This window comes from Bos javanicus, chromosome 3, assembly GCF_032452875.1.
Source record: "Bos javanicus breed banteng chromosome 3, ARS-OSU_banteng_1.0, whole genome shotgun sequence".
In the NCBI taxonomy this organism is placed as follows: domain Eukaryota; kingdom Metazoa; phylum Chordata; class Mammalia; order Artiodactyla; family Bovidae; genus Bos; species Bos javanicus.
In genome coordinates this window covers 30,189-45,540 of record NC_083870.1, presented here as the reverse complement: position 1 = coordinate 45,540, position 15,352 = coordinate 30,189, and the positions used below count along the sequence as shown (strand labels likewise).

At 38.2% G+C, this 15,352-nt stretch overlaps 2 pseudogenes; both read right to left on the bottom strand.

Moving 5' to 3' along the window:
• Window positions 1-169: 169 nt before the first annotated feature.
• LOC133236909 (olfactory receptor 5D18-like) lies at window positions 170-6,732 on the bottom strand (annotated as a pseudogene).
• Window positions 6,182-8,505, bottom strand: LOC133236922 (olfactory receptor 5L1-like; annotated as a pseudogene).
• Between the last annotated feature and the right edge of the window lie 6,847 nt (window positions 8,506-15,352).

The following is a 15,352-nucleotide window of genomic DNA, read 5'->3' as shown; positions in this document are numbered from 1 at the left end:
AACTCAATACATTATCATAACTGAGATTTCTTTAGAAGCAGTTTAAGTCACTCATTTTAGAGGCACATGAGTTTAAAAAATGAGTAACATCAATGTAAATTATACTCTACAGCAGCTATAGGAGTTACCAAAAATGAATTGAAATCTAAAGGTACATAATAGAAGAGTATGGAATTTTACATCAGTATTTATTGAAGAGCATCAATGCCTGTAGTGTTGCCATATTAAATAATTCTCTTGATTATGCCACACACTAATTTTTAAATCACGATCAGAGGACTTAAGTAATATGTATTTCCATTTTTTCAGAATAAGAATAAAGGAACTTTGTCTCTGAATTAATCAAAAAAATTAGTCATCCTTTGTCAAGATAGAGAAGAAACATGAAAATTTATGCTCTGAAAATGGATTATTTATTACTGATTTGAGTCAAGGTTAATATAACATTTCTGCTACTTTCCACTGATATTCTAGTTAATGTAAATATCAAGTAAGCAGTGATTTGTAGAAGAATATATTTTATTTATGAATATATAAAATAATGTTGGTTATCACTACATATCAAAATGTTAACCAGAAAAAAGTGATTTACATAATTCATCCTTGTAAGTTTGAAATCATATAAGCATTTGAAATTACCCCATTGAACTGTTTTCAAATTTTTACTTCATCCTCATGAAAATAGAATTATTTCTCTTAATATTTTTCTCAAAAGATTTGGAATTTCATTCAGACACAAAGATTATAGAACAGAAAACAGATGCATAAGTAATTCTAGCAAAACTGATGAGGCAACAGATGAAAGAAAATATAAATATGATTGCTAATTTCAAATTAGATATATGTGCCTATGAGGGTGAAAGTGAAAGTTGCTCAGTCATGTCCAACTCTTTGGACCCATGGACCACAGTTCATGGAATTCTCCAGGCCAGAATACTGGAGTGAGTAGCCTTTCCCTTCTCCAGTGGATCTTCCTGATGCAGGAATCGAACCTGGGTTTCCTGCTTTGCAGGTGGATTCTTTACCAACTGAGCTATCAGGGAAGCCCCTAAATATCACATTGCTTAGAGGAAAGTGTAATCCTCCCTGATATACACAACCATATAGATTAGATTATTTCAATGTTTAGATTATATTTAAAAATTAGAGCTATTTTAAAGCAATGTTCAAGACCCAGGAAAGCTATTAGCTCCCAATTTTTACAGCAAATCTACTCAATTGTTTTATGGAGACTTTCTAGAGAGTCCTGTTAAGGAGAACTAAGATACAGGCTTGATCAAACTGCCATGTGAAGTAATAATATATATATAATGATTGGTAAGTGATAGGCAACACAAAACATACAATATGTATAAAGTATCTACGTTTTTGTTCTCAGTATTTCAAGAAGCAAGCTAATTTTCTTAAGCCTCTTGTAAATTCTTTCATTCTCTATACTGAAACTTTCTTCCAAAATAAGTTAGAATTGTAGCTACAATGTATGCACAATTTCATTTCTTCAAGCACCTGGCAAGATACCTTGTAGGCATATGACCTACAATAATAGCTTAAAATATGTTTGAATCATTGACTCTTGACCATTATGTTCTTTCAGTTCAGTTCATTTCAGTTGCTCAGTCGTTTCCGAAGTCATTAGCGACCCCATGAAACGCAGCATGCCAGGCCTCCCTGTCCATCACCAACTCCTGGAGTTTACTCAAACTCATGTCCATCGAGTTGGTGTTGCCATCCAGCTATCTCATCCTCTGTCGTCCCCTTCTCCTCCTGCCCCTAGTCCTTCCCAGCATCAGGGTCTTTTCCAATAAGTCAACTCTTCACATGAGGTGGCCTAAGTATTGGAGTTTCAGCTTCAGCATCAGTCCCTCCAATGAACACCCAGGACTGACCCCTTTAGAATGGACTGGTTGGAACTCCTTGCAGTCCAAGGGACTCTCAAGAGTCTTCTCCAACACCACAGTTCAAAAGCATCAATTCTTTGGCGCTCAGCTTTCTTCACAGTCCAACTCTCACTTTCAAGTAAAACTTATGTCATTCTCTTTTATTTCTCTTTAAAAATCTGTCTATCCTTCAAGGCCAAGTAAAAGAGGCATGATAGCCATAAATGATTTTGTACAGTCTCTTCCCACCAACTGTATTATGATATTAACTAACACCACTGGCTTGGGAGGTTCCTGAAAGTAAAACTATATCTTTCCCTGTCATCTATTCACTAAATTTAAAGTATAAAATTGGTCATTTATTTAAGACTACTCATTAGTCATCAGGAAAAAAGGAATGACAGAACTAGAGTTTACAGCACATGTACAATATGTTTGATATATTATCTATATTCTTCTGTTCTATATACCACTTTATGAACAAAATAATATTAAACTGGTTTTTTAGATAATGACTGAGTCAGGTCAATCCATCTTCTCTGACTTAGTCAGAACCAGGTATAGTCTCCTGATCTAAAATTCATATTTTTTCCATTGTTTTTGTTTTTCAAATCTAAGGTTATTTGTTAAGTAAATTTTTGACATAATCCATTTAAAATCAGAAAAGTGTTCTTTAATAACCAAAGTAAATATTTAGCAGTTACATGCCTTCAATGTGAAAACAATTTTGTTTTCATTAGTTTGCTGACTGTGTCCTTGACATCCTTATTTCTCAGACTGTAGATCAGGGAATTCAACATGGGGATGACCACCGTGTAAAACACAGACGCCATTTTGTCTGTGTGCCTGGAGAGTGTGGAGCTGGGCACAGAGTAGAGGAAGAGGATGGTGCCAGGGAAGATGCTGATGGCGGTCAGGCGGGAGGCGAGGGTGGAGAAGGCCGACCACCAGTTGATTGCGTCTTCAAGGTGGTGACAACAATGAACACGCAAGACGTGAGAATGACAAGCAATGTGATCACCTCATTAAAGGTGGCAACAGTGAAAAGCAGCAGCTGGCTGAGATAAGAATCAGAATAAGAGAGGGAAATCAAGGAAGAAAGCTCACAGAAGTGATTGATTGTGTTGAAACCGTGAAAAGATAATTCGACAGCAGAACATGTGACAGTCAAGGAGCAAGCTACTCCCCATGCATATGACGTGACCACTAACATGGCACAGAGTCTCTGGGACGTGACGACTGTGTAGAGCAGAGGGTTGCAAATAGCCACGAAGCCGTCATAGGCCATCACAGCAAACAGAATTAATTCAGTCACCACAAAGGTGCAAACGAGAAAGAACTGCACCGTACATCCCCAAAATGAAATGCTCTGTCTTCTGCAAGTAGGTTCACCAGCGTCTTGGGAGCAATGATGGAAGAATAGCAGAAATCCACAAATGAGAGGTGGCTGAGAAAAAAGTACATGGGGGTGTGCAGTTTGGGGTTAACTTTGATGATGACCATCATCCCAAGGTTCCCTGCTATGCTGAAGTTGTAGATGGCCAGAAATACCAGGAAGAGGGGGCTTGCAGTTCTGGGTAGTCTGAGAACCCAAGAGGGCGAATGTGGCCCCAATGGTTATATTTCTCTTGGTCAGAGACGTTCTTCCTGATGGGCGGATCTGAACATCTGTCTTGGAAATAATATATTAGGAGAGTGACTGACACATCTATTTGCCATGAAGTGATGGGACCAGATGCCATGATCTTCATTTTCTGAATGTTGAGCTTTAAGCCAACTGTTTCACTTTCCACTTTCACTTTCATCAAGAGGCTTTTTAATTCCTCTTCACTTTCTGCCATAAGGGTAGTATCATCAGCATATCTGAGGTTATTGATATTTCTTCCAGCAATCTTGATTCCAGCTTGTGCTTCTCCCAGCCCAGCGTTTCTCATGATGTACTCTGCATATAAGTTAAATAAGCAGGGTGACAATACAGTACTTGGATGCAATCTCAAAAATGACAGAATGATCTCTGTTCATTTCCAAGGCAAACCATTCAATATTACAGTAATCCAAGTCTATGCCCCAACCAGTAATGCTGAAGAAGCTGAAATTGAACGGTTCTGTGAAGACCTACAAGACCTTTTAGAACTAACACCCCCCAAAAGCTCAATATACATACAGTTTATATACCAGTTTTTATTCATCTATCTAATAAAAAAATAAATATAACTTATAATACATGATAGTGAGAGAGAAAAGAATAAATAGTTCCAGGCCCCAAAGATTTCACTGAAACACACATAAAGGATCTTCCTAGTGCCAGTGAGTACCTACATGTTGTCAAAATGTAATCTCGGTATAATGTTGAGAGGTTAACAGTAATAACCATTGTTCAAACTTGAGGAAACTGAGAAATTAAGAAGTTTGTGTTACTTGTCAAATTAAAAAATAAGAGTCAAATTGCCTATCCCGGTTTTCATAAACTCCAGTGTAGTGCTTTCTAACGTTAGTATAGACACACAGAGAGATGCTTCATTGAGCAAGTGAATTTAATGTAGAAATTTACATAAATCATCATGGAAGCACAAATAAAGTATCAGTGACACATATGAGCCAAGGTTGAAGGAAGAAATGAAGTTTAAACACATAAAGGAAGGATGAACAAAGGTCATTTCATCAAGACACAGAAAAGAAATGTACACAGAGGTTAGAAGTCCACCTATGAGTCACAGTAAGCATTTAATGCATATTTTATTTTTTATTTTTTTTACTTATTTTTTTAATGCATATTTTTAAAGTAAGCCAGAAGAAAGTAATTGAAAGTGAGAAAAGAGGCAAAAGTCAGCAATGCTGCTATTCATAACAATGGTTATTAAATAATTGCATACATAGAGGTACCTGATGGTCTATAGTCCATGGGGTCCCAAAAGATCCGAACCTAACTTAGTGACTAAACAACAACCAACCAATACATACACATATATAATATATTAATATATCTACATAATATGTAGGCGTATACATTTATAAGCATACAGACATAGCTGGGAGATATTATAGGTTTGATATATTCACTTTATTGTGATAAGGCAAATTAGGCTTCCCTGACGGCTCAGACAGTAAGGAGCCTGCCTGCAGTGCAGGAGACCCTGGTTCGATCCCTGGGTCAGGAAGATGCCCTGCAGAAGGAAACAGCTACCCACTCCAGTATTCTTGCCTGGAAAACCCCATAGATGGAGGAGCCTGGCAGGCTACAGTCCATGGGGCCACAAAGAGTTGGACACGACTGAGCGATTTCACTTTCTCTTTCCAATAAGGCAAATATCATTAATAAAGCAGGTCAAACACATTTTCAGTGTGCATATGTCTAAGTATGTACACTGAAATATTATGTCTAAGAAATGTACATATATTGGGACTTCCCTAGTGGCCCAGTGGTTAAGAATCCACTGTCCTTTTCAGGGGACCTGTGCTTGATCCCTTGGGGGCAACTAAGATACCACATGCCACAGGGAACTAAACCCAAACACTGCAACTAGAGAAGTCCACATGCCACATAGAAGACCCAGCACTGCCAAATAAAATAAAATAATTTAAAAACTTTTTGCAAATCAATAAAAACTAAAAAATATACATATTCTAGTTGAAAAATACTTTAAAATGCTAACACCATCTAAACCTTCAGTGGGCTATAATCTTTTTCAATAGTAACATCAGAGATGGCAGATCACCATAACTTACACAATAATGAAAAAGTTTAAAATATTGCCAGAATTACCAAAATATGACATGTGACAGAGATATGAGTGAGCAAATGTTGCTGGAAAAACAGTGCTAATAGACTTGCTTGATGCAGGGTTGCCACAAATCTTCAATCTGTAAAAATGCAGTATCTGCAAAGCACAATACTGTCAAGTGCAATAGACAATATACATCTATACACACACACACACACATACATATGCTGCTGCTAAGTCGCTTCAGTCGTGTCCGACTCTGTGACCCCATAGACGGCAACCCACCAGGCTCCTCTGTCCCTGGGATTATCCAGGCAAGAATACTGGAGTGGGTTGCCATTTCCTTCTCCAATGCATGAAAGAGACACACATATACACATACATAAAGAGATGACCAATTATGTGTTAGGTATATTCCTAGGCTATTTTCACTTGACATGTAATTTAATTCCCCTAAAATTTCTGTAATGTAATTATTATCAATATTTCTATTATTAATATGTGTAATATATGAAACACCTAAACCACTGGACACTGCAATGACAAAAACAAAAAATAATAAAGGAAGTAAGAACAAAACAATAAAGAGAATATATATATTTATATTTATATACACATATGGAATCTTATTCTCTGTAAAAACTGACAAAGGTGTGTTCCTTATTGTAAAATAATAGGTGTTCAATTATGAAATGAATCATAGTCCCCATAATGGATGTTAAAATAAAATGTGATACTTAGTCCATTAAACTCATGAAAGTCTAAGAGAAAATTAAATTTGTGTGCTTTAACAGTCCAGTATACTGTCCAATTTAAAACATTCTATATAGCATCAAAGCAAAGAAGTAGGCTGCACATTTTGAAATATTCTCAGTCAATCCTAAACTTGTAAATTGAAAAGGCACAAAGAGAATTAAAAAGACTCACTCATAGCTATTCACATCTTGACTGCTCTTTTCACTCCAACACTGAAACGCATCATTACCCTTTCATCAGCCTCCAATTTCTAACCCTGAGTCCTGCTAGGAAAATATTCTCTAGGATAATATTTTGGAGCTTACCACTTTTCTGCGCACTTCTTTCACATCCTTGTTCCTCAGACTATAGACCAGGGGGTTCAGCATGGGGATCACTACAGTGCAGAACACTGTGGCCACTTTGTCAGTGCCCATGCTGTTGCCAGAGTGGGGCTGGCAATAAATGAAAAGGACTGTTCTGTGAAAGACGATGATGGCAGTGAGGTGGGAAGCACACGTGGAAAAGCTTTGCATCTTTTGTCTGCAGAGCGCATCCTCAGGATGATGATGAGAATAAACAAGTAGGACGTGAGGATGACCACAGTGGTGATAACCTCATTGAAAGTGGCCACAATGTATAGCACCAATGGATTCCCGGTGACATCAGAGAAAGCAAGACACAAGACAGCGGGAAGATCACAAAAGAAGTGGTTGATCACATTTGATCTGTAGGATGGGATCTGAAGAGCTAAACACAAGTGAATAACAGAACATACAGTAGTATTGAGATAGCAACAAGACACCAACTCCATGCAGAGATTTCGGGACATGGTGACCATGTAGAGCAGTGGGTCACAGATGGCCACAAAGCAGTCATAGGCCATCACTGCCGGCAGAATGACCTCAGTTATCCCAAATGTGCAAAACAGGTAGAATTGCACAGTGCATTCCAGGAAGGAAATGGCTGTCTTCATTTAAGATGTTAGCTAGCATCTTCGGCATGACGGTAGTGGAGTAAGAGAAATCCACAAAGGACAAGTGGCTGAGGAAAAAGTACATGGGGGTGTGGAGTCCAAAGCTGACCTGAATGAGAGCAATCATGCCCAGGTTTCCCCAAAATGCGACTCTATAGATGGAAAGAAACAGCAGGAAGAGGAAGACTCTGAGCTCAGGGGCATCTGAGAATCCAAGGAGGAAGTCTGTCACAGCAGTGCAGTTTTCCTTGTCCATGTCCTCCCTTTACCATGGTTTCAGAAAAATATTAATAGTTATTCTCCATGAGATCATCCCCAATTTAGTTTTGACTGTCTCCTAAAAGGGGAGAAGGCAATGGCAACCCACTCCAGTATTTTTGCCTGGAAAATCCCATGGATGGAGGAGCCTGGTAAGCTGCAGTCCATGGAGTCTCTAAGAGTTGGACATGACTGAGCAGCTTCACTTTCACTTTTCACTTTCATGCATTGGAGAAGGAAATGGCAACCCAGTCCAGTGTTCTTGCTGGAGAATCCCAGGGACCGGGGAGCCTGGTGGGCTGCTGTCTATGGGGTGGCACTGAGTCGGACATGACTGAAGTGACTTAGCAGCAGCAGAAGCATTCTCCTAAAAGAGACATGATGGTATATAGGGTACATTTTATAACAAATAAATAAGGCATTGCTTTGGGGAAGTTTAGGAAAAGCTCAGAAATTGCATCACTCAAATACATCGAGTCCATAGTTTACTTCACAGATCACAGGAAAGACTTGCATCCATATGAGCCTGTATGATTCCTTAAACTAGTTATATATAATTCAGAGCTTAGAACTGAATCATCAGAAAGATATCAAATATTATTTAATTATCCATTTTTTAAATTAAATTAATATATACACAGCACTATATAGACGGGTTTCCCTGTTGGCTTATTTGGCAAAGAACCTGCCTGCAATGCAGGAGACCTGGGTTTGATCTCTGGGTTGCAAAGATCCTCTGGAGAAGGGAATGGCTACCCACTCCAGTGTTCTGGCCTGGAGAATTCCATGGACTGTATAGTCCAAGGGGTAGCAAAGAGTCGGACACTACTGAGCAAATTCAGTCACTATATATAAAATAAATAACAATGACCTATTATACTGCAAAGGGGACAATATTCCATATCTTATAATAATTTATAATGGAGAAGACTCTGAAAAAGAATATATCTATATTTATACAGAATAGATACAGTTACATAGATATAGATATATCTGAATCATTTACTGTAGACCTGAAAGGAACACAGCATTGAAAATTAACTATAGGTCAATAAAATGGTTATTAAAAATATTCCAATACCTTTTTACTGACTTACTATTTAATCATTTCTCAAAGTATTAGGATTCAGTGGATAATTTTTTAGAAAATCTTTTATAATCAAATATATGAAGTATGCTTATTTAAGATTGCTAATTCACAAGTGTTCATTTATTTAAATATGGTTTAGCTGGGAAAGCAGATTTTATAATCTATATTAGTATATTTTCCTATAAAATTTGCATAGCGATTTTGTTAATTATGGCACACACTGTCTGTCATTCTTCAGGGAACTGATATTCAAAATCTGACATTCTGTAACTGTGACTCTCAAGCCTTATGAACACCTATTTGACAAATATATCCTCTGTTTTAGCTCTATTTGAAGAGCTAAACAATGATGTGAACATGTAATTAACAGAAATGCTTGCTGCTGCATTGCACCATTATTTATGAAAGCAAAATTTAGAAATAAAGTGTCGAGCAACAGGAAAAAAGTTCAAAGATACACTGCATACATATAGAAAATCACAGCTTTTTGAAGAAGTTTGCTTTTTTTAAAATCTAAATTTATTTAATTGGAGGTTAATTACTTTACAATATTGTAGTGGCTTTGCCATAAATGAAGTTTTAATGATCTAAAAATGATTATGATAAGATGGCAAGTAAAAACGTAGTAAATCAGGTTGCACACACAGAATATTATACATGCATACATAAGCTGCATTGTATATCTGATCTTCACAACATCCATTAAATATAAGTATTTTATTCTGATAACTTTAAAAAGAAACTTTAGAAAAGAATCTTGCTTGAATTCTCACAAAACAGAAAAGTTTTAAGGGTTATGTTTTGTGTTTTTTTTTTTTTAATAAAGGAGATATATATTCAAAGCTTTTGACATATCGAAAATGCCAATGAAGGGTATTTTCTCTACTCACCCTTAGTAACAATAAAATGATTTGGAGGCACCAGTTGGTTATTTTCAGGGGGTAAAAAATCTGGACAAAATCCCAACACATCCGGTATTTTCCACATTCTTCAAATAACTTCAGAAAGGTTAATGTGTGCGTGTGTGTTCAATTGTGTCCAGCTATTTACAACTCTAGGGACTGTAGCCTGCTAAGCCACTACATCCATGAGATTTCTCAGACAAGAATACCGAGTGGGTTGCCATTTCCTCCTTCAGGGTATCTCCCCAACCCAGGTACAGAACGTCTCAGATGTATCCTCCAGGCAGATTCTTTACCCTCGAGCCACTCAAAGAGGTAAGTGAATGAAGTGAAAGTAACTTAGTCGCATCCGACTCTTTGCGACCCCATGGACTATAGAGTCCATGGAATTCTCCAGGCCAGAACACTGGAGTGGGTAGCCTTTCCCTTCTCCAGGGGATCTTCCCAACCCAGGGATTGAAGCCAGGCCTCCCACATTTCAGGCTGATTCTTTACCAGCTGAGCCACAAGGGAAGCCCTTGAAGAGGTAAAGGACATGCGAATTAAAATATTGTGGTTTGAAAACATAATTATTCTGAGGATATGGTTTTCTTTCCTCAATGGCCAGTACAAGTGACTTCGTCTTTTTCTGATTTCAAAGTAGTACATAATTGTGTAAAACCTTTTCCAGTTTTTAAAGAAAAATCAGGCTACTGATTACTTATAGAGAGAAGCGGTTCTTAACCAGGAGCGATTATAACCCCACAGGACATTTAGCAATATCTGAAGATACTGCTGATTGTCACAATCGGGAGGGTTGCTACTGACATCTAGTGGACCGACCAGTGAAAGTGAAAGGATTAGTCACTCAGCTGTTTCTGACTGAGACCCCCAGGGACTGTAAGCCTGACAGGCTCCTCTGTCCATGGAATTCTCCAGACAAGAATACTGGAGTGGGTAGCCATTCCTGTCTCCAGGGGAGTTTCCTGACCCAGAGATTGAACCCGGGTCTCCTGCATTGCAGGCAGATTCTTTACCCTCTGAGCCACCAGGGAAGCCCCCTAGGCAGACAAGATGCTGCTAAATAGTTGAGAAGGTACAGAACAGCATCTCCCTCCCCACCCCATCCTCCACACACACCCACAACACATGAAAAGACCAAAATATAATTTGGGCCAAAATGTCAAAGGTATCAAATGTGAGAAAATTGCTATAGAGAGACATCTATAAATCCCTTTGGCACAAGGACAAAGTAATCCCCCTCCTGTCTGATTCAGAGGTGGTTCACATGTCTGTGTTCCTCCTGGAACAGTTTCGAGGAGCCCTCAGCACCTACTCCCAGCCTCAGAGTGACTTCAGGAGACTCTCCCTGCTGTCTTTCCCAGGTTCCATGGATGGAGTTAAAGTGAGGGGGGAGGAGGAGGAGAGGGGAGAGGAATCGAGCATTCCTCCCTGTTGGCTCACACTCTTTCCCTCTTAAACTGACAGCTGTTTCAAATTCGGCTCTGCAGATAGAGTTGTTTCCATGTCCTGTCGAGATTGTTTCTCAGAACAAAAAGTGAAAATACTTTCAAAATGGAGTGCTCAAAATTTGGACATTTCTTAAAATACTCTATAAATACAGGCTAACTACAGACTTTTAAAAATGTCTAATGTCACTACCCTCTTTTACAATTGTTCCACCTCTCATACATGGCTAACAATACTACCCTTATGAGAAGACAAACAAATAAACAAGCTTCGACACCTCAGGAAATACAGTTCAGTCCATTCCCCCCAAAAGAGAGTGTAGTCCAACCAACCTGTGAGATAGGCCTTACTTCCTGTTTGTGAAGATGCTATGAGGGAAAATGTTACATGCTTTACATTTTTATGTGTGTGTATCCCTGGAGCTCATATTTCTTAAGCTTCCAAACCAATCATTGATCTCTGTGGGACACCAACAAGACATCAAGCAAACAACTTCATCTTGAGAGCGAGCAACATCATCTTGGGACTCAAATAATTAAGGAGTTGTATGAGATGTCGTCAGATGAGAAAAGCTATTTAAAGCTGGTTCATGTACCAAGTCTCTTCAGTCATGTCTGACTCTTTGTGACTCTATGGACCATAGCCCACCAGGCTCCTATGTCCATGGGATTCTCCAGGCAATAATACAGGAGCGGGTTGCCATGCTCTCCTCCAGGGGATCTTCCTGATCCAGGGATTGAACCTGCGTCACCTGAATTGCAGGTGGATTCTTTACCCACTGAGCCACCTGGAAAGCCCCAAGTTGGTACACAGTTCAACACAATTCCTTTCAGATGTCATGATGAACTGCAGAGCATTTTTTGCTGCATTCAAACATTGCCCTCTGAACCAGGGATTATGTTGCCATTATGAAATATGTGGATAAGTCTTCTAATCTGTGCCAGTCTTACACTTAGAGCTCCTTACTGGAGGACATAGGGTTTGAAGTCACAATAGCATTCTGCCAAATACCAGAAAGGGGTGGAAATAATGATCCACCTTTGCTGAGAATAATAGCAATTGCTCACATTTGCTAATCACTTTGTATGTGCTGTGTACTCTTCTGAATGCAACCACCCACACCTTTCATCTTTATAAAAATAAGTGAGATGATTATAGCTATGAAAATAAGTGAGATGATTACTGCTATGCAGCATCTAAGATGACTTAGACACTGGCAGCTGTAACTTGCACAAAGTCATAAGTGAAATCATTGATAGAATGAGCTTATATGCTGCTCTTTGGTTTTTGCCATCTGGCCCTGTGTTAGGAAGAGCAGAGCCAATGATGGTGCTGGAAACCATGCTCCCAGCTCAATGCAGAGACCGTTTAATGGGTCTGCCTGAAGGATCTCTCCCAAGTCACTTCTTATCTGACTGCATAACCTCTCCTTCATCCAATAGTGCTTAAAGGAGAGTCTGTTGTGTGTGCCCTGGAATATACCAAGAATTCAAGAATTCCATGCAATTTCATTTTTCAGAAACAAAGATTCCTCTTATTCATTCATGTATTACCTGGTGAATTATCCCAATTAGAAAAGCAAAAACAAACTCCCAAAACTTAAAACATGAGTGCTGTGAAGTGCTGCTTTCCAGAAAGCCTGACATTATCTCTTTGTGTGTGTGTGTGTAATGAAGTTTTATTAAAGTATAAAGGAGATAGAGAAAGCTTCTGACATAAGCTTTAATCAAGATTTTTCCAGCCCTTGACATAACTTCTTGTTTCTCTCTGGTTTATATATCTTTTTTTTTCCCTCAAAAAATAAGGACTTTACACAGGCATTTTAGACTATACAGTGATGTTTTGAAATTAGATATTAGTGGATTGATGATCATAATATATCTATTTAGTATCTATTTTTGTTGTTGTTGTTCTTCGTATACCCTGCAAGTATTGCCAGTTTTAAAATTCATCTCCCTGAGGGAGAGAGTTCCATTACAGGAAGAATAAAAAGACATCTATAAAGAACAACATGGGCAGTGATGTTTTATATCATCTGGGCAAAATGAACTCTCTGCTTATCTATTTATCTAAGTCTTAAAGGCAAGGCAGGTATTTTTTTTAAAGTAATTTAAATATAAACTTATAATTGAATTCTATTTAATGATTATTTTAATAAAATATATAATAAAATTATGAAGTTGTAAGTTTTTGATGAACTATATTTATACAAATAAGATACTATAATTTTATTAAAGTATTGTATCAAAAGATTCAAGGACATCAACAAGTTAAATTGCCTAAACTTTTTAATTACACATTTTAATCAAGTTGCATTTAAGAAAAGCTGATATGCTTAGTTGCTATATGATAAGACTTGAAAATGTCTTTGTGGTAACATCAGAAATTAAGAATGTCAGTGGTTTTAAAGACAGCATAACAAGCTGCTCCAAAACACTAGTTTAAAAACAAAAACAAAAACAAAAACAAAAACCAAAAAACAGCTGCTTATTGCATGGATCACTATTACACGAGTCAGTAAGGTCAGTACCCTCATGTGATCTTGGCTGGTGTACTTACGTGTATATTATCAGCTTTGCAGTCTCGGTGATCTAAGAAGGCCTCATACTCCAGTTGGGAGGTTGCTAAATGCTATTTCATGGAATAGGGGTGTAAGGCATATTGCTCATTATCCAATAGGCTGGCTTGTGCTTATTCACATGGCAGTTTTTCTAAGAGATTATGCAAATTCCAAGAGATTTTGAGAAAGCCACAGGGCCATCAGATGCTTGAAGATGGCACAATATCTCTTCAGCTACCTTTTATATCAGTCAAAGCTAGTCACAAAGTAGTCTACATTCAGAACGTGGAGAGATTGATTCCACCGTTAATCAGAAGAGTAGAAAGCGGCGTGGATACCTGGATAACTGAAGAATGGGATCATGTTGAAAACTACCATATTGGATAGCAAATCACCTTAAAAGATATAACTTCCAAAATTTTAGTCTTCAGCAAAATTAGAAGGCAATCTAACTTTAATGTATTACTTTTAAAAATTTGAGGAAAGATAATTGTGAGAAATTGGCTGAAATATTTGTGTCATTCCTATTCCAGCACAAATTCTGACAGATTCTATTCCCATTTATATTCAATGCTCTCAAATATTATGAGTGTTTAGATCTTTTGACCGGTAGACATTGCAGAATTTATCTAGACATATTGAATAGAGAGAATAGTGTACAATTTATTCAAGCAAAAGTGAGCTATTAATGTTAGGTGAAGTAAAAGTTGCTCAGTCATGTCCAACTCTTTGCGACCCCATGGAATTCTCCAGACCAGAACATTGGAAGACTTGGTATTTCTGTTTTTCAATATTTATTCACTTGACTACACCAGACCTTAGTTGCAGCACATAGAGTCTTTCAGTTGCAGCACAAGGAATCTAGTTCCCTGACCAGAGATCAAAGCCAGCATCCCTAAATTGGGAGTGTAGACTTTTAGCCCCTGGACCACCAGAAAAGTCCCAAGATCTGGTATTTCTAATTTGCCAGATTGAATAGGTCTGGATGCTAGTAACTGCCTTCTTCTCGTATGTTGAATGTGGTCAAACAGGCTACTGGTTTTCAACTCTTAGGGCCACTCCAAGTACTGTTTTTTTAAAGCTAGGAGTTTAGTTGAGAGGGTTTCCCTTGTGACTCAACTGGTAAAAAATTTGCATGCAATGTGGGATACCTGGGTTCGATCCCTGGGTTGGGAAGATTCCCTGGAGACAGAAAAGGCTACCCACTCCAGTATTCTGGCCTGGAGAATTCTATGGACTAGTCCATGGGGTCACAAGGAATTGGACACGACTGAGCAACTTTCACTTTCACTTTCTTTAGTTGAGAAGGATACAGACATTTTATTCAGGAAAGAAAAAAAAAACCCTGATAATGTTTTTGACGTCTTCATAGGCAGAATAATAGCTTGAAATGCATGTTAGGCAGGTACTCACCATGCTTCCTTTTTGTATGTAAAATTTTCTGAGATCTAGTCTACCATTTTTAAGTCTCTGGTGGACTCTATCACTGGAGAAGGAAATGGCAACCCACTCCAGTGTTCTTGTCTGGCAAATCCCATGGACAAAGGATCCTGGTGGACTAGAGTCCATGGGGTTGCAAAACAATTGGACACAACTGAGTGACTCAACAACAATCATAGCTGGTTATGTTGCCACACTGGAGCTCTTTTGAAAACACATTGGGAATATAGACCATGTCTTATCAACTTTCATTCATGCCAGATCAGATCAGTCGCTCAGTCGTGTCCGACTCTTTGCGACCCCATGAATCGCAACACACCAGGCCTCCCTGTCCATCACCATC